We start from the raw sequence: 14938 nt of genomic DNA, 5'->3' as shown, positions 1-14938 counted from the left end.
CATACCTACACACACACACACCCCTCAAGTGTCACCCTAGAAACAGCACGCACACACTTCCACACCCCGGATAAGCTCCCCCTATCAAAAAAATCTGCTGCTGTACCCCATTTCTCTCCAGCCTGCCCCTGGAGTTCTGTCTCATCTAGGAATGTAAACTCAAGTCAAGCGATGGGCTTTGTAACCTGAATTAGTACGGGATCCTATTCCTCCTATTTGAGGAAGCAGAAAATCACCACTGGCAGGTTAGGGCGTAGCCACAATTTAGGTCTTTGATGGGCTTTGTGATGGCTTTTGTTTAGCCAGGTAGGAAAAATCAGCAGTGGCCCACTTCATTATGCAAATCGCCATCTCTTATCTCTAACAGAGCCTCCAGCAGATGCCCAAAGACTTTAGAGATGGATATTTCGGGCCCGTTAAGAAATCCAGACCACCCTATTCATAAACAAAACACTTTCAGCCCAGATCCCCTTGAAGGGATTAAAAGCAGAAAAGGGAAGATTCCTAAAATCTACATTCCTCACCCAGCTTCAAGGATAGGAAATGACCTTTTAGACATAATCGAATTTGCCTACCATCATTAGAATAGCAAAAGTCCCAAGGCTCACTAAATTGCACAACCTCCCTGGAGCATCTCAAACACAAAACCCCAAAGAGTGTATAAAAGTCCACCTAATCCCAATCCCATTTGGTCAGCTGTTGTTGGTTCTATATATCAATAAATTGTCTTTCTTAAGCATCTTCGATTTTATTCCTGGCTTGGAATTAGAACTGGATTTTTATTTCAATGCCACTTTCATGTCCAGTGGGTTTAGGATAAACAAAGGAAGGCTTCGGTGCCAAACAGCTCAAATTATTCCTATTGGTGGGATAGTTAATCAGGAGTAAAATGTTAAAAGTCGAGATTTAAAAGGCATAAAACATTGCATAGACCCGTTCAAATACCTTTTCCAATGTTTTAATCACGCTTCGAAGAAAAATAAAAAAATAAAAGCAGGCCGCCCGCAGGCAGGGATTTTGAATCAATTAACAAGTTAATTCAATTAATCCTTGCTTAGGAAAGGTTTTATAACACGAGAAAGATTTTTTTAAAAAAGGCTGAGAAAATATTACACAGCTGCCAGGGATGTCCCACAAGATATTGGAGCTTTTTTTTAAAAGGCAATCTGGCAATTGTGGCAGTGAGATACAAAGTGTGTGCAGTGTTAATCGCTTTGTTGCACACTAAATGGGGTATTTGAGGTGGGCATTGGCTACTTGGAGTGTCCTGAAATGAAGAGCCTTGGTGGCGCAGCAGATTAAAGCACTGTTAAGTAACACCAGCTGCTTGCAATTACTGCAAGTTCGAATCTCACCAGGCTCAAAGTTGACTCAGCCTTCCATCCTTTCGAGGTAGGTAAAATGAGGACCCGGATTGTGGGGGCAATAAGCTGACTTTGTATAAATATACAAAAGTATGAAGGCTATTGCTTAACGCATTGTAAGCCGCCCTGAGTCTCCGGAGAAGGGCGGCATATAAATCGAACCAATAAATATAAATTGAACCAATAAGTACAGTAGTGGCCAAAATTGTGGAAACCTTTTGGGAAAAGTGTATTACTTTTTTGGGGGGAGTTTCAAGAGAATCCTATTCCACTGCTGGAATGGCCTGGGAATAGCCCAGACCTTAAACCCAAATGGAAAATCTATGGAGCCGACGAAAGAAACTTGTTAGTCAGAACTTGCGACCCAGCAATAAAACCCAGTTAATAGAAGCCATCATTCAATCTTGGTTTCACATGAGAACAGCTGCAGAACTCAAAGACTTGGTTCACTCCATGGGAAGACGTTGTAAAGGCCACAATTCATGCTAAAAGTTACCCAACGAAGTATTAACTGACACGGGGATAATTTTTGTAGATCTCGTTTTTTCTAGGGTGATCATTTTCCTATATCTCGTTTTTTTCTACGTGTTTCCCTTTTCCTCTTTATACTGTAACTGCTATTCTAATAGCAAATCCTTCATGAAAGTTGTTGCATGACATTCCTGATTAAATTATCTTGCCATCGATATGATTTTAACTTCACAGAAGCTGGTGGGAGGAGCTGCTGGCTGTGAAGGTGGGGGTGGAGTCATATAACTATAAACCAAAAAGAGCAATAATACATTCAGGGTTAGTGCACTTGTCATTGTGATTTTGTTTTATTTCAAATTTTATTTATTTTGTCGCATACACACAGTCAAGAATTGTCCAGTTCATAAAATAAATCCAAGGCCGATAATGTCGTTTCCAAAGATGCAATGTGACTTGGTAGTAGTTAGTTTTGTCCGTCACAGAGTCTGAATGGCCACCTCACCCCCTTTTATACCCTGTGGGGTGTGGTCCAGTGACTCAGCCTAATCTCTGGCACGCCTTTTCTTCTGTTGCGCGCGCTTATCTCTGCGACGCTGCCGAGGATCCAGCCAAGACTCATTACCCTCATCACTGTCCACCTGTGGCTGCGGCGGACACCGAAGGCATTGCCAGAGAGGAGGGTCCTGGAGAGGGAGGCCTTGCCAACTCCTCTCCTTCACTCTCGGAGTCCTCTCCTGCCGATGACACAGGCTCAGGTAACGGAGCCACAACAATTATGCATCTTGGCACAAATGATCTGTCCCAAAAGGATGTACTTTCTGTGCAGAATGATTTCCAGAGCTTGAGGTATGAACTTAGTAGTATAGGTTGTAGGCTTATCTTTTCAGAGGTTTTACCGGTATATAAGGAACAAAAAGGGAAAGGCCAGCCTGTAGCAGAGTTTAATCTGTGGCTAAAGGAGTGGTGTAGAAGGGAAGGCTTTAGTTTTATTAGTCATGATGTCTGCAACTGGTCCAATGAAGAACTGTACAAAAGAGATGGATTGCATCCATCAAAGAAAGGGACTGAGTTGCTTAACAATAAATTCACAGATTTTCTGGATAAACATTTAAACTGAACAGCGGGGACAGAGAATTAATTGACGCAGAAGATTTCTGTCCCCAGCAATCCAAAATTAATAGGGTTATCGGTGCATGTAACATAGATGTCTGTGCAGGTAAGATTATCACCCTTGCTGTCAACCAAAAGCAAGCATTTAATAGCAAGTGCCTTACCATGTGCATTAATCAAACAAACAGGTGGCACGAAAGTAGGGGCAGTCAGGCACAACAGATTATGTAGATAGTAAACACAGGGTCAATCAAAACGGACTCAAATGTCTATACAACGATGCACAGAGCATGAGGAATAAACAGGGCGAATTAGAAATTCAAGTAAATGAGGGCAGATACGATATTGTTGCCATTACGGAAACTTGGTGGGATGAAACCCACAAATGGAACATACAGCTAGAGGGATATAACTTATTTAAAAGAAATAGACCAAATAAAAGAGGAGGTGGAGTTGCACTATATGTAAGAAATAACTACATTTCTACAGAAATAGAGCACAACAACGATGAAAATTATCTTGAATGCATTTGGGTCAACATTAAAGGGGGGTGGGAATGGCATTGCCATAGGTCTAAAAACAGAGGAAGTAGATGAACTTTTTGCTAGTCAGCTAGCTAAGGTATGTAGGAAGCACACCACAATAGTAATGGGTGATTTTAACTAACCTAACATCAACTGGGAGACAAACTCTGCACCAAGTGGAAGATCCAACAGGTTCCTAACAAATCTAGCAGACAACTTTGTTTCCCAAAAAGTAGAGAAGGGAACAAGGGGATCAGCCATATTGGACTTAATTCTCACAAACAGAGATGAAATGATAGAAGGTGTGGAAACTACAGGAACCTTGGGGGCAAGTGATCACGCAATATTGGAATTCAACATTGTGCAAACACAAGTAGTAGAAACAAAGTCAAACTAGAGTCTTGGACTTTAAGAGAGCTAATTTCAATAAACAGAGACAGCTTGGGAAGGATTCCATGGATAAGAATCCTCAAGGGGAAAACAACTCAAGAAGCTTGGGAAATTTTGAAAAGTGAGATTATAAAAGCCCAGTCTAGCACAATACCAATGAAGAAGAAAAACAATAGCTCTCAAAAGAAATGGCTGCATAAAGAACTCTCTGACAAATTGAAAGACAAAAAGGACATGTATAAAAAGTGGAAAGAGGGGCAAATAGCTAAGGCAGAATATCAGCAAATAGCCCGAGTACCACTTTATAATGCCTTGGTAAGGCCACACTTGGAATACTGCATTCAGTTTTGGTTGCCACGATGTAAAAAAGAAGTTGAGACTCTAGAAAGAGTGCAGAGAAGAGCAACAAAGATGATTAGGGGGCTGGAGGCTAAAACAAATGATGGCTTGTTTTTCTTTTCCTCTTTCTCTCTCTCTCTGAAGAGATGCCATCGCCTGTTCTGTGTGCCACTACCTATCTTCTCCAGAGGCTAAAACATATGAAGAACGGTTGCTGGAACTGGATATGTCTAGTTTGATGAAAAGGACTAGGGGAGACATGATAGCAGTGTTCCAATATCTCAGGGGTTGCCACAAAGAGGGAATCAAACTATTCTCCAAGCACCTGGAGGCAGGAGAAGCAGCAATGGGTGGAAACTAATCAAGGAGAGAAGCAACCTAGAATAAGGAGAAATTTCCTGACAGTTAGAACAATTAATCAGTGGAACAACTTGCCTCCAGAAGTTGGGAATGCCCCAACACTGGAAGTTTTTAAGAAGAGACTGGATAACCATTTGTCTGAAGTGGTGTAGGGTCTCCTGCCTAAGCAGTGGGTTACAGATACAGATTAACAGAGTTGGAAGGGACCTTGTAGGTCATGTAGACCAACCCCCATCCAAGCAGACCCTACCCCATTATTGACAGATGGCAGTCCAGTCTCTTCTTGAAAGCTTCCAGTGATGAAGCTCCCATCTGTTTTAGCCTCAGTTCTCAGTTTGGAAAGGATACTCAAATATTATCAGCAGATGGAGCTGCTGTGCTTTGAATCTTCAGTCGCCAGGTCAGTAACTCCCTAAAATAATGGCAGCCACCACAGCCAAGTACGGTATTTCTAGAGACCTGAGCGCTGTAAGAAATGTATTTAATATATTTAAATGCTTCGTAGAACGAACGAGACCAGATCTATAGCCCATTGTGTCAAAACTCTAAGAGGAAGCTACAAAGTTAGGAGACGAGAATATACCTTAGAGAAGCACATCCCGAGTTTAATAGAACTGTTTTTTTCTGACTAAGTCATTCTGTCAAAAGGCAGAATGCTTTTGTGAGCTGCTTCTCACTTCATCAGATGAGACAATTCACGAGACCGGAGGTGTCAAACTCGATTTCATTGAGGGCTGCGTCAGGGTTGTGTTTGACCTTGGGGGGGGGGGGGGCTGGCAGGGGCATCAGTGGTGGGTTGCTCCCGGTTCGGACTGATTCTATAGAACCGGTAGTAAAACCGGAGGGAGGCTCCGCTCACCGACCCCGACGTCATCAGAAAGCTTTTGTGCGCGGCCCCATTGCGAACCGGTAGTAAAAATAAGTAGAACCCATCCCTGGTGGGCATGGCCAGCTCGACGTCACTCGTGTTGGAGTGGCCCCAGCGCTCTGCCAGTGAAAATGGGCTCCCGGGTTCTTTTACCGGCTGTGATGGCTTCCTGCAGCCCTCTGCCACCAAAAATGGAGCTTGTGAGGGCTGCGTGTGGTGCTCCCGGGCTCCATTTCCGCCTGCGACGGCCACCTGCAACCCTCTGCCATCGAAAACGGCACTTGCGAGGGCTGCACGTGCTGCTCCAAAGCCAGGTGTGATATTCACTTACCTTTACTACCGGTTCGGAAATGAAAGCGCGCACATGCGTAGAGTGTCAAAAATGGGACATGATGACATCCGGATGGGTGGGCGGAGCCTCCCATAGCTGCCGCTACCAGTTCGCTTAAACCGGATATAACCGGCTGAATACCACCACGGTCCGAAGCTCCGTTTCCGGCTGCGACAGCCTCCTGCAACCCTCTGCCAGCAAAGATGGAGCTGGGTGGGCCGTACGCAGCCCTCCCGAGCTCCGATTTTGCTGGCAGATTCACTGCAGGCCTGCCCTTCGTGGTTTCTAGGGTGGCCCCGTGGGCCAGGTCTAAGCACCCTGCGAGCTGGATCCAGCCCATGGACCTTGAGTTTGACACCCCTGGGCTAGATTGATGGGGGAAAAAAAAGGGGGGGCAGGAAAAGTTGGTATAAAGATATAATGTGATGGACTGTGCAGCTAAAGGAGCAGTTGGGGGCTTCTCCTTCTCCTCCTCCTCCTCCTCCTCCTCCTCCTCCTCCTCCTCCTCTTCTTCTTCTTCTTCTTCTTCTTCTTCTTCTTCTTCTTCTTCTCTTCTTCTTCTTCTTTTTCTTCTTCTTCTTCTCCTCCTCCTCCCACCTCCTCCTCCTTCTTTCTCCTTCTCCCTCCCTTCTCCTCCTCCTCTTCTTCCTCTTCCTCTTCCTTTTCCTTTTCCTCTTCTTCTTCCTCTTTCTCCTCTTCCTCCTCCTCCTCCTCCTCCTTTATTACATCCGCTAATTCTGCTTGAGATGTAATTGTCCCAAGAAGAAGGTCCATCAATTTTATTAAAATCAACAGAGGCCACTTAGAACCCCTCAGCGTTAGGATTGCCAAGTTTGCAACAGCTGCTGGATCTTATTTTTATTTTTTATCTCTCCTGATAAGTCATTCACAGAGAGCACTGGTTACTTTCTAATGGAACCTGGGACTTGGATTAACTTTAGTAGTTCGTCACTGTGGAAGAGGAGATCCTATCTGAATCATTTTTTTCATACGAGCATCTTTCTCTGAAACGGACTTTTAAATGTTGCCAAACACGGGGTCGGCTTTTCGGAGTGAAAACTGAACGAAATGCTTCCCACGGCTCCTATCTGAATTGGCTCTAAATTTGCTAAGAGTCTGTGGCTACGCCTGCCACAATGAAGAATCTTATTCCCTTAGGATAGACACAAAGGTCTCACGGAAAGGTCTTATAGAAAGCCAAAAAGCAATTTCAGGAAATTTTAAGAGGTTCTGCCTGGTAGGGAGAGTGAATTTATGATGAGGGAGATGAAATGGATTTGAGTCTTAACAATTATATATTGAACATCTCCTCAGACTGTATGAATTCCCCACTTACTAGAAGCACTTGCATTAATATTTATGGATGAATGTCTGGAAGAGAAGTCTGTTGGAGTCAAAAGGGCATTTCCATGGACCTAAATGGATATTATTCCATTGTTGCCTGAATAAAGTACCACTCAGGAGTCTCCAACTTCAACTTCAACTCCCAGAATTTCCTCAGCCAACCTGTGGACTTCGACTTCCAGAATTTCCTCAGCCAACCTGTGGACTTCGACTCCCAGAATTTCCTCAGCCAACCTGTGGACTTCGACTCCCAGAATTTCCTCAGCCAACCTGTGGACTTCGACTCCCAGAATTTCCTCAGCCAACCTGTGGACTTCGACTCCCAGAATTTCCTCAGCCAACCTGTGGACTTCGACTCCCAGAATTTCCTCAGCCAACCTGTGGACTTCGACTCCCAGAATTTCCTCAGCCAACCTGTGGACTTCGACTCCCAGAATTTCCTCAGCCAACCTGTGGACTTCGACTCCCAGAATTTCCTCAGCCAACCTGTGGACTTCGACTCCCAGAATTTCCTCAGCCAACCTGTGGACTTCGACTCCCAGAATTTCCTCAGCCAACCTGTGGACTTCGACTCCCAGAATTCCTCAGCCAACGTGTGGACTTCAACTCCCAGAATTCCTCAGCCAACGTGTGGACTTCGACTTCCAGAATTTCCTCAGCCAAGCTGTGGACTTCGACTCCCAGAATTTCCTCAGCCAACCTGTGGACTTCGACTCCCAGAATTTCCTCAGCCAACCTGTGGACTTCGACTCCCAGAATTTCCTCAGCCAACCTGTGGACTTCGACTCCCAGAATTTCCTCAGCCAACCTGTGGACTTCGACTCCCAGAATTTCCTCAGCCAACCTGTGGACTTCGACTCCCAGAATTTCCTCAGCCAACCTGTGGACTTCGACTCCCAGAATTTCCTCAGCCAACCTGTGGACTTCGACTCCCAGAATTTCCTCAGCCAACCTGTGGACTTCGACTCCCAGAATTTCCTCAGCCAACCTGTGGACTTCAACTCCCAGAATTCCTCAGCCAACGTGTGGACTTCAACTCCCAGAATTCCTCAGCCAACGTGTGGACTTCGACTTCCAGAATTTCCTCAGCCAATCTGTGGACTTCGACTCCCAGAATTTCCTCAGCCAATCTGTGGACTTCGACTCCCAGAATTTCCTCAGCCAACCTGCGGACTTTGACTCCCAGAATTTCCTCAGCCAACATGTGGACTTCGACTCCCAGAATTTCCTCAGCCAACCTATGGACTTCGACTCCCAGAATTCTTCAGCCAACGTGTGGACTTCAACTCCCAGAATTTCCTCAGCCAACCTGTGGACTTTGACTCCCAGAATTTCCTCAGCCAACATGTGGACTTCGACTCCCAGAATTTCCTCAGCCAACCTGTGGACTTCGACTCCCAGAATTCTTCAGCCAACGTGTGGACTTCAACTCCCAGAATTTCCTCAGCCAACCTGTGGACTTTGACTCCCAGAATTTCCTCAGCCAACATGTGGACTTCAACTCCCAGAATTTCCTCAGCCAACCTGTGGACTTCAACTCCCAGAATTTCCTCAGCCAACATGTGGACTTCAACTCCCAGAATTTCCTCAGCCAAGCTCACTCCTTAGCAAAGCCTCCAAACAGAATTATTTCAAACATGGGTCGGGCTGGTATTAGCGTGGCCATCCCTGTAATGCGTTTGAGTAACTCTGAGCTCCACATTTTAGGGTTTCTTGTTGGGTTTGGTAGGAAAGGGTCATGATCAGAGGTGGTATGGACCGGTTCAGGCGAATCGGTAGTGGAAAGCTCCGGCTCTATGCTGTCTTATTTAGGCACGTTTTTGAGGCTGGGCGCATGCGCAGAAGATGCGCGTGCGAGCAAAACACATACACGGAAGGCTGGGCACATATGCCCATGCTCACATTTTTGGTGCTGGGCAAACCAGTAGGTAAATTATGTGAATTATCCCACTTCTGCCCATGATTGAGCTAAGGTGAGACACGTCTTCCATCCTGGCCGGTCTTTCTGAGGTTCATGTTTAATAATGCAGGAGCCCTTTCTCATCTAAGTGGTGAAAAAGTCCGTTGTTTTCACCTGATAGCTCAGCTGCAATTTCATCTGTCAAGATCTGGGCTTTGAATCTGCTGACCCACTTGCAGGTTGGAACCTATTTTTTTTTTTAAGGATTTGATTACTTTTATTATTGCCTAAGCCAGGGGTCGGTAACCTGCAGCTCCGGAGCCACATACGGCTCTTTGGGCCCTCTGCTGAGGCTACGGTGGGCATGGCCAGGGGGTGTGACAGGTAGCACTCGGCCTCCTGCATCCCCCTGGGAGCAAAAACAGGCCATGTGGGGGGGGGGTCACACCCACCATGCCCCTTTTGGGCCTAGTAGGCTTCCCTGCACACCAATCAGCTGAAAAGATAATGGTAAGTAAAGCGCAGGGGCGGGCAGGTGGACCAACCTGATCATCGGAGGAAACTGGTTTGCTCCCAGCTGATCATCGGAGCTACCGGTTCACCCGAACCGGTCTGAACCGGTAGAATCCCACCCCTGCATGCAAGCAGGGAGGTGTTTAGGGGAAAAAAATCAAGATGGAGGCAGAACTAATCAACCCCCTGCTTGCAAAAACGGGAGGGCCCTTGATTGCATAGTTGTCACTGCAGTGGTGAGTTGCCCCCGGTTCTATAGAACTGATAGTAAAACTGGCGGGAAGCTCCGCCCACTGACCCCGATGTCACCAAAGCGCTTCTGCGCATGTGCAGAAGAGCGCACGCATGGCCCCGCTGCAAATCGGTAGTAAAGGTAAGTAGAACCCACCCCTGTGTGACTGCCATCATGACTCCCTGCGTGCAAGTGCGTAATGGGCAAAGTTCCTGTCGCAACATCATGACACACGTTTCCTCACTTCCCCCGTCCCCTTTCGCTCTTCCCACAGATCCTGACACCAAGAGGGTGAACCAAGCTCAGTCAGATGGCTGCAGACGCATTTGACTTCCGATTGCAAAGGCCTTAGGATTTCCAACTTTGTTCTTGCTCAATTCTTCCCAGCAACTTGGAATATTAAATATGTAGCTCATTTACGCCTTGCCAAAGTTGGGAGAGAGCAGAATGAATCCTGTGGGCTTTGGAGAATATAATTAACACGAAGCTGACTATCGCTGATAAATTGAGGTGACTTATCACTCTGCAGCATATAGGGAAATATGAAAGGGAATGCGGGTAGTTTGTCTGAAGCAATTAGTTGTCTAAATTAAAGATAAAGGATTAAGGATGAAGTCTTTAAAGCCCCAAATATGGGGAAATTATAAATGACACGTTGGGAAAGTACAAACATGGCACTTTCAAGTTGGCCGGGCTTTGTGAAGTGATGGATGGCTTTGTATTTTTTGTGGGTTAACATGGACAAACAGTGCACTAGGCAGATGCCTGGGTGTGATATATAGAATTGCTTTGAAAAATGGTTACTGCTGTGCATGGAAAGGAGGAAATCTAGCAGCAGAACCAACATTGAAATCAATGTTTTGGTCATGGAGGGAATGAAGTCCTAACAAAACGGATTGACTTCAGTCTCTGTTGTGGCCTGTTGGCTGCCGGCCCCTCCAGCAGTCAAATCAGAGGAGGAAGAGGAGGCGTGGGAGTCAGAATCAGCATCAAGGCAACCTAAGAACTCTGAGGGGGAAGAAGGAATGGAGCTCTCAGAGAGAGAGAGAGACAGACAGAGGCGGAGCCTGGGCTGTCCGTCAGCCCTCCGATGGAGAGTCAACAGCCCCCAGGTCTGGAGGTGGCTGATGAGAAAGAGGAGGAACAGCTGGGTCCAGTGCCTGACACGTGGATAGGCAGAGGAAAGGAGAGCAGTGGAAATCTATGGGCCAGTCCTTGGGACGGAAGAGCCACTGCTGCTAGTGAAGCCCCACCCTAGCTCTGGGGAGAAAAGGCAGGGGGCAGAGGTGAATAGATGTGGCAGACAACTATTCATCTTCCTACCGGACAGACTACAGTGAGAAAGAAACTTTTTACTGGAGCTGCTGACGCTCCTAATTGTTCTGTCCCCGTCTCACACACGCACACAAACAGACAGCCAGGGGTTAAAAAAAACCTGGCAGACAACAAATTCTTTCGATAAGAGGATTGGCAGCAACCCAGTAGCTGCTTGCCAAGAACTTTACTCATAAAGGGAGGGGTTGTTCCTCCGTCAGATAAACCAAAACAAGATACACACAGTTCAAGAATTGTCAAGTCCAGTCCGTATTAAATCCAAGGCAGATAACATTGTTTCCAAAGATACAATGTGACTCGCTAGTAGTTTAGTTTTGTCCGTCACAGAGTCTGAATGGCCACCTCACCCCCTTGTATCCCCTGTGGGGTGTGGTCCAGTAACTCAGCTTAATCTCTGGCACGCCTCCTTTTCTGCTGCGTGCGCTTGTCTCTCCGACACTGGCGTGGATCCAGCCAAGACTTATCTCCGTCACTATCTGACTGCGAAGAGATACCTGGCTCCTGGCCAATCTCTTCTCCTTCGGGAGACACCTGAGGCACTGCCAGAGAGGAGTGTCCTGGAGAGGGAGGCCTGGCCAACTCCTCTCCTTCATGTTCGGAGCCTTCTCCCTCCGATAAGTCGTCCTCGGGGGTCGGAGTCACAACACTAATAAAGGAATCATTACTTCAACTACAGAGGGTTTGTCGTGTTTGGGGAGCTGGGTCAGAACAGTCTCATTCAACCAACACTGTATGAATGTCTGGGGAAGAGATAGAGGTGGATAGGCCATGGCTGAACTATTGCAATGGGTTCTATGTAGGGCTAACCTTGAAGGGCATTCAGAAGCTGTAGCTGATGAGATTAAGGCGAATGTCCCAGGATAATATTGCAGGACCCAATCTGGGGTTGGAGCTCATCTACAGGGAGCTTCTTTCTACTGGAATATGTGCTTTGAGCTATGTTCATATTTATTAAATCTATGCATGGGTCCGAAAGACTAAAACAGAGGTCAGCAACCGACGGCTCTGGAGCCGCATGTGGCTCTTTCATCCCTCTGCTGTGGCTTCTTGTTGCCGGTCGGCTCCACAATTGATAGGGCTTTCGGTTAGGACAGGTAGAGGAAAAAGAGCGCCATGCTAGGAGGAGACTCTATGGTGGGGGAACTGGACTTCTGGTCAGCAGAGGAAAAAGGATACCGTGCTAGGAGGAGACTCTATGGTGGGGGAACCGGACTTCCGGTCGGCTCCAGAATTGAATGGGGGGCTTCTGGTTAGGACCTTTGTGGCTCTTTGCGTGTTTAAGGTTGCCGACCCCTGGACTAAAAGAAAGATGAAACCTCTGGTCCCGGTGACCGACCCAGATTGGATCTTGCAACAGTAATCAGACTGAATGGAACATGGTTGATTTTTTTCAAAGAGGTCTAAAGGCTCAGCAATATTTAATTTACCTTTGCAGGAAACCATGCTATTTTTTTTCCCCAACAAGCGCTTGATAATTTTGTCTGCCATTACTCTTTTGATCAACAAACCCAGAACATACCTTAAGGTAGTGAAGTCATCATTTCCATGATCCATTTTTTTTAAAAAGTGCCATTTTTTTTTGAATAGAATAGAATAGAATTTTTATTGGCCAAGTGTGATTGGACACACAAGGAATTTGTCTGGGTGCATAGGCTCTCAGTGTACATAAAAGAAAAAATACGTTCTACAAGAATCATAAGGTACAACACTTAATGATAGCCATAGGGTACAAATAAGCAATCAAATCATATTAGGAAACAGTCAATATAAATCGTAAGGATACCAGCAACAAGGTTACAGTCATACAGTCATAAGTGGAAGGAAATGGGTGATGGGAACGATGAGAAGATTAATAGTAGTGCAGACTTAGTAAATAGTTTGACAGTGTTGAGGGAATTATTTGTTTAGCAGAGTGATGGCGTTTGGGAAAAAACTGTCCTTGTGTCTAGTTGTTCTGGTGTGCAGTGCTCTATAGCATCGTTTTGAGGGTAGGAGTTGAAACAATTTATGTCCAGGATGTGAGGGGTCTGTAAATATTTTCCCAGCCCTCTTTTTGACTCATGCAGTATATAGGTCCTCAATGGAAGACAGGTGGTAGCAATATTTTTTTTTGTTCTCTATGTTCTTTTGTACTAAGTAGAGTTTCCTGTTTCCTGTTTCCTGTTACACTTGAGCAGTTAAGCAGTAAAGCACATGGTGACTGTACCCTTTATTTGTGGTGCTATATAGCTTTATTTGTGGTGCAGTATACAGGTCCTCCATGGAAGGCAGGTTGGTAGCCATGGTTTTTTCTGCCGTTCTAATTATCCTCTGAAGTCTGTGTCTGTCTTATTGGGTTTCATTGGCTATGGAGGTTTTCTTGCAGACGTTTCATGACCCAGATTAGGTAACATCAGCAGTGTTAGCACTGGCACAGGTGGGCGTCACATAATGTAACAACCGGTTTGCCCAGCACTGAAAATGTGAGTGTGCAGCTTCAAAAACACAGTGATTCGCTCGCTCGTGTACCTTCCACGACATAGGATGGGATAGTGGGTGGGCAGACATAGGGTGGGTAGGCAGCTCCACCTGCTGGTGGCAACTACCGATTTGCCTGAACCGGTCGGAACCGGCAGCAGCCCATCTCTGGTAACTGGGTCATTACTACATAGTTGAGTCATGAAACATCTGCAAGAAAACCACCAAGCTCAGAGAGCACCAAGGACCCCACAGTCTCCCTCCTCCTCATATCCTCAAATCACACTCCCTACAGCACTGATGATATGACCTAGTTGGGTCGTGAAACGTCTTCAAGAAAACTACCAAGCTCAGAGAACACCAAGGACCCTTTACTCCAATCCCTGAGCTATAAATATTCTCCTTTATTAAAAGCCAGATTCTCTATGTATTTTTTGAAGTTGCTTCAGCATACTAGCAGACTGAAAAAGTCCAACTTTTCCAATGACCCGAGTTCACAAAATTGAGGAAGCATGTAGGAGTTACTAAACGCTGTAGATACCAAGGCTACTTTCCAGTTCATTAATTTAAGAGAATGCAGCAATTAACTCCTGACTCCATCCCTGCAGCAACAAGGGAGATAGTTAGATGTAAAACCACCGTCGTTTCAAAAAAAAAGATCCAGAGGGCATTGCTTTGACATTCAAACAAGGAAAAAAGTGAGTCCTACCACTCTTATAGGGGATGCGGTGGCTCAGTGGCTGAGATGCTGAGCTTGTCGATCGAAAAAGTTGGCAGTTCCGTGGTTTGAATCCCTAGTGCCGCGTAACGGGGTGAGCTCTCGTTACTTGTCCCAGCTAGCAGTTCGAAAGCAGGTAAAAAATGCAAGTAGAAAAACAGGGACCACCTTTGGTGGGAAGGGAACAGCGTTCCGTGCACCTTTGGCGTTGAATCATGCCGGCCACATGACCACGGAGATGTCTTCGGACAGCGCTGGCTCTTCGGCTTTGAAACGGAGATGAGCACCGCCCCCTAGAGTCAGGAACGACTAGCATATATGTGCGAGGGGAACCTTTACCTTTACCTTTACCACCCTTATATGGAGAAAAATCATTCAGAAGGAAGTAGGGTCATCGATTTATCCAAACTCTGTAGAAGGTGAGACTCAAAGTTGACTGTTTGGAAGGATTACAATTCCATTCTGGGTCAATCCACTTGAATGGAGCTTTCTGCCAAAGAAAATCTGATCGAAGAGATTCTGATGATCTGATCATTCTGATCTCATCAAAGGGAATCCAATCATCTGTGATGATCAGATGAAAGAGAATCTGATTATTTTTCCACCTGGAAAAAGAAATGAGTCCTTTGACTGACTTCATAAAGCTCCCAGATGAAAACCTTGGGCTCCAAGAAGGATTTAT

This window comes from Pituophis catenifer, unplaced genomic scaffold (genome assembly GCF_029215685.1).
Source record: "Pituophis catenifer annectens isolate HBS135680 unplaced genomic scaffold, rPitCat1.0.hap2 SCAF_8, whole genome shotgun sequence".
In the NCBI taxonomy this organism is placed as follows: domain Eukaryota; kingdom Metazoa; phylum Chordata; class Lepidosauria; order Squamata; family Colubridae; genus Pituophis; species Pituophis catenifer.
Note: the sequence above shows the minus strand (reverse complement) of the source record.